The 5,787-nt window shown below is 38.2% G+C and overlaps 1 pseudogene; it reads right to left on the reverse strand.

Annotated features, from left to right (window-relative positions):
- LOC102257962 overlaps window positions 1-1,970 on the reverse strand; it is a 14,053-nt pseudogene extending 12,083 nt beyond the window's left edge.
- Window positions 1,971-5,787: the final 3,817 nt, after the last annotated feature.

The raw sequence follows: 5,787 nt of genomic DNA on the forward strand, positions 1-5,787 counted from the left end.
TCCCCTGAGGGTTCCCGGATTGTGAGAGGGCACAGTCCAGGCTGAGGGACCCCACCAGTGCACAAATCCATGCACTGGGCCTCTAGTATACAATAAAATCCATCCATTTAAAATATACATTTCCATGAGTTTGGGCATATACATACAATTGTGTAATCACCACCATGATAAAAATATAGAATATTTTTATCACCTACCAAAATTGACTTGGGATCCTTTGTGGTAGATCCCCATTCTAACTTCCAGCTCCAGGCAATCTCTAATCTGATTATTGTCACTGTAGCTTTGCCCATTGTAGAATTTTTTATAAACAGAACCATATATAGAGTATAGTCTTAAACTTTTAGAATCTGCTTTTCAATTTCTACAAAATCTTCTGGGGTTTTATTGTATATTTGAGTTTATATGTTTACACAAATGAATAATATTTATGGTAAAAATGATCTGTGTAGTAGTACAAAAGGGTTTAAAATGAAACGACAAGTCTTCCACCTACTCATTCTCTTTTCTCATCCCACTTCTCAGAGCCAACAGCATTTAATTGTCTTTCCCTTTAGTTCTTCTGGAGGTTTTAATTAATATACGAAGCACTGTTTCTTGACAGTATTTATTGACATTGTGCAGTGAGAGGTGATGATTTTTCTCATTACATTACCTACCCTTACACCTCCCTTCCCCTCTTCCCATTAGTTATTAGCCAAATCATTATTTTTATTGCCTCTATTGCTTACCTTTGAACCTTGAGTGCTTATTCTTGATTTTATACTTTAAATTAAACTAGCACATTGAAGAAAATAATTACAATTATTGGACTCAATAGACTATTTTGCAGGTAAAATAACTATTATAAATCATAAATTTCAGGATGACCATATTGTAAAACAACTCAATTAGACCTCTGAGGTTAAACATGTAATTTTTGTTAACATAACAAAGAAAATTCAGAAGGCAATTAAAGTAGACTTGAAAAAGGCTGTGTTTGTTTTCCTTCTTGGTGCATGAGTTCAACAAAGAGAACTAAAAAGATGTTTTATCTTTCTAGCAAGAACATGATATTTAAGTGATAAAAATGAGCTAGTCCACCTTTGAGTGAAATCATGTGGTTCTTGACTTTTTCTGACTTACTTTGCTTAGCATGATATTCTCAAGATTCATCCACGTTGTTGCAAATGGCAGTATTTCATCTTTTCTTATGTCTGAGCAGTATTCCATAGCATATATGCACCACATCTTCTTTACCCAATCATTTATTGAAAGACACTGTCTTGGTCATCGCAAATAATGCTGCAATGAACATAGGGGTGCATATATTTTTGTGAATAGATGTTTTTAAAATTTTCAGGTAGATACCCAGAAGAGGGGTTGCTGGGTCATATGGTAACTATATTCTTAATTTTTTGAGGAGTCTTCATACTGTTTCCTATAGTGGCTGTACTAGTTTACATTCCCACCAGCAGTGAATGGGAGTTCTTCTCCAACACTTGTTATTACTTGTCTTGTTGATAATAGCCATTCTAACAGGTATCTCATTGTAATTTTTTGTTGTTGTTGCTATAAAAGGCTTTATTGTTTCCATTTTCCTGGGAGAGGGTTCCAGGGTGGTTAAAAGGATGCCTAGTGGTTTCAGGGAGAGGCTCAGGCAAAAGCCAGACTCCAGCGGAATACAGAGGGGCCCTTCAAAGGCCTCTGGGCTCCAAAGGGTCCAGTTGTGCTTGCAGGTGAGGCTTTCAAACAGATACTTGCCCAGCCCACCCTGGGAGGTTAGTTACGTGGTCACCCATCTGCTTGATGATTTCACCTCCTCATCCAGGAAGTGTTTATCCAGGAAGTCATAGAGATGAGGGTCTGTGCTGGTAGAACCCAGGACATACAGATCCAAAAGGGCCTGGTTCAGGTTCTTCTTCCAAGGCCATGGCGGCTTCCATGGTGTCCTGAGTTTTGCCCCACTCTTCTTGGGAAGGCTTCAGCATGTCCTAGAAGAGAATTTGGCCACCGTGCTGGTTTTGCATCTTTTTTTTTTATAAGTTTTTTTTTAAATTGGTTTTAGAGAGAGAGGAAGGGAGAGGAAGAGAGAGAAGCATCGATCAACTGCCTCCTGCATGCTCCGAAGGTGATGACTGGAAAAGAGGTTGTAGGGTGTCGGAGGCTGGAAGAAGGGGTATCCCTGGGTCTGTTCCATACAAGCCCTGTTGAAGCAAGAGACAGATTCAGGGAACCCCCAAGAGCACTGCACTCTCACTGTAGTTTTGATTGGCATTTCTCTAACAGCTAGTGAAGTTGAGCATCTTTTCATAGATCTGTTGGCCATTTGTACGTCTTCTTGGGAGAAGTGTCTGCTCAGATCCTCTGCCCATTTTTAAATTGGATTGCTTTTTTGTTTGGTTTGTTGATGTAAAATTGAAAGCAACAATGAACAAAGAAGAAAAACAAATAAAAACTCACAGACACAGACCACAGTATAGTGGTTACCAGAGGGAAGGGGGGTTGGGGGTAGGAAAAGGTAAGGAGGGTCAAATATATGATGATGGAATATTTGACTTTGGGTGGTAGGCATACCATGCAATATACAGATGATGTATCATAGAATTGTATACTTGAAACCTATATAATTTTATTAACCAATGTCACCCCAATAAATTTAATTTAAAAAAAATAAAATAAAACACTTTAAAAATTAGCTAGCAATAAAGATTTTACAACTAAAGAATCCTTATACTGGCAATTAATTGAGTTAAAACATTCTTAACCAATGTTACAAAAAAGAAAAACAAAACACACACACACAAAATTTCCAGAGTAATATTTATGAACACAAGCACACTTTCGTTGTACTTCTATAAACAATCATCTTTGAGTTGTTAAAAGTGGATTCTAGCCTGGTGTGGCTCAGTGGTTGAGCTTTGACCTATGAACCAGGAGGTCACAGTTTGATTCCCAGTTAAGGCACATGCCCGGGTTGCGGGCTCTATCCCTAGTGTGGGGCATGCAGGAGACAGTCGATCAGTGAGTCCATCTCATCATTGATGTTTCTATCTCTCTCTCCCTCTCCCTTCCTCTCTGAAATTAATAAAAAAAATATTTTTAAAAAGTGGATTCTAACTGTGGTTTACCTCTAGTTTGAGGAGCTGCAGAATGGTGACTTGTTGCACAGTTGGGCACTAGTGAGTACTATCACAGTTATTTTATATAGTTTTTCATTTAGTATTTAAATAGATTGAGCATGTCTACCAGGCACAAGGATGCAAGCAGCATTAGTTCACCAGCACAGTTCTAAAGAAATTGTTCTAAAGAGATTGAAATGATATTTGTGATCCAACAGGATGTTTTTTCTTTCTCTGTTGTAAGTATGCCTTCACTCCTGGGAAATAGAATTGTTACCCAGACAATAGCCTTCCAGCAACAGTCTTTTTTATTACATTTACAAATGAAGTTTTTCTTTATTACATTAGTCTTCTCTAGGATAATTTTAATCAAGGTTAAGATACTCTGAGCAAATGATGGGTTTAAGTGGTGAGTTATTTCCCTTTATTGGGTTTCTTTGCTGCCTAAGTTTGGATTCACTGCAGGGCCCACAGACTTCAGGTGCACTGTTTGGTATCCCTGGAAAATATATTCCTGCAGTCTTGGTATGTTTTATTCTTTTTACACATGAGCTCTCAGTTTTCACTGCCATTTTAGGGCTCTCTTTGTCTTCATTGGTAACGAAGAACCATAGCCTGGGTGGCTTATAAGCAACAGAAATTTATTTCTCACAGTTCTGGGGGCTGGGAAGTTCAAAATTAAAGCACTAGCAGATTGCTTGTCTGGTGAGAGACTGCCTCCTGGCTCATAGATGGCCATCTTTTCATTGCTTCCTCACATGGTGGAAGTAGTAAAGGATCTCTGTGGGCTATCTCTTTTATGAGGGCACTAATCCCATTCATGAAGGCTCCACCCATGACCTAATCACCACCCAATGTCCCCACCTCCTACTAATACATTCTTATTGGGCATTAGGATTTAACATATGAATTTTGAGGGAACACAATTATTTAGCACCTTCAGGTCTCATTACTGTTCCTTTGGGACCATGAAGATTTTCCTTGGCACTCTAAGAGTCAAGGATTATTCCCTCCTTCTTGAGCACTGATGCTACTCCTGGGCAGTTAAAGGGTATGATGGGGATGTTTGATGCCCAAGGAGCTTTCTGATGGACATAAACATATACTGTTCTCCTCTTTCGAAAACCCAGAGCAGCTTCCTCCTGGAATCTAATTTTACTCTGACTTTTTTTTTTTGTTTTTCTTGTTTTCTTGCCTCTCTTGTGCTTTCAGATTATGACCTCCTTGAGGGTTGAGAGGAAGAATTTCTCATCTATAGACCAGCAGTACCGAGGCCATGGTAGACACTTAGACATCTGTTTCATAGAAGGGAAATCTGGGCTTCCTCTTATCTGCTGGTCTGAACAAGTGTCCTCTTGAATGGTGACAGAATTGGTGGTTCCAGGGAATGGAAGGAAACTGTCCAAACATTTCAGTTGGTAATGGGTTCATCTGACTGGTTTATCTATGAAGAGACATCTACATGTGGAATTAGATAATTTGGTTACCACTGTAGTTTTTTAGCAAGTGACTTTGTATCAGTAGTCCAATTGGAAACTACTGTATATATTTAGTGGATAGTCTATATTTTTGAAAGGTATGCCAACAACCTTTCCTTCTAGTTTTATTTCCCTGGAAGAAGTAAAGGCGGCATGTTTAGTACTTAACATCCATGCCCATTTATATAAGGGGTAGTTATCAAATCAGCCTATTTCATTTTCAGGGCCTTTTTCTTCCCCACAATACCTCTAATTATTTATTTGCTTTTCTTTCCTGCATTTGCATTCTGGATACTGGTTTAGCATTATGTTTTGACCAAAGTAATTGCTAAAATAGCTAGATGACAGTTAAAATCCATTCATTTTCTACCTGTTTTAAATGATGGATGGTGAAAAAAAGCTATAACTGAGGAATAGTTAAGAAGGATCTGGACAATAACTTGTGGTGACTTATCCATTCTTAATATTTTCTGTGACTCAGAAGATGCAATTTTGTCATTGTGAACAACTGATATTAAAATGGAAGGGCTTTTGACTACTGTTGAGTAAATTTGCATCTGTGGGAGAAGTAAAAAAGAAAGAAAACATCTATGTTGTATCTTTATTTAGTAATGATATAGATTTTAAGATGTATTTGTACTTGTAGAATACTAAGATCATGTAAACAGAAGTGTATGTTGTATAGATCTGGGAATTTTGTAATTAAGCCATAATTATTTTAGGATATTGCAAGATGTTATATGGATAATATGGTTGTCATGTTCTCTGACAAGAAGATGTCAGCATTATATTACACTTATTATAACAGGTTTGGCAAGCCAAATGGCAGAACTGGCTTTGGTCATTGGGTTACTTAGGGAAAAACGCTTTTGGGGTGTAAAGGGTCAAACCAGATGGTAACTGTCAATAAGAGTCCCTTGAACTTTGTCCAGTGGACATGAATTTAGTCACAGTAATGATTATTTACTGTTGGGGCCAACCCCAGCAGGTCCAGGGATTCCCAAAGGTGTGGACGTAGTTGGCGAAGAAGGAATGACACGGAGACAGCGTTCAGTTGATCAGCAGCCTAGTCAGGATCTCTAGCCAGGATCTCCAGCCAAGTTCTCCAGCCAGGTTCTGTGTTTTATTGTCTTGTTACATCTGTATTTATACCAGTTGATTTTAATCCTGTCAATTTCTATTCCAAAGGTTAGGGCATTTCTTATCTC

Source organism: Myotis brandtii, unplaced genomic scaffold (genome assembly GCF_000412655.1).
Source record: "Myotis brandtii unplaced genomic scaffold, ASM41265v1 scaffold115, whole genome shotgun sequence".
In the NCBI taxonomy this organism is placed as follows: Eukaryota; Metazoa; Chordata; class Mammalia; order Chiroptera; family Vespertilionidae; genus Myotis; species Myotis brandtii.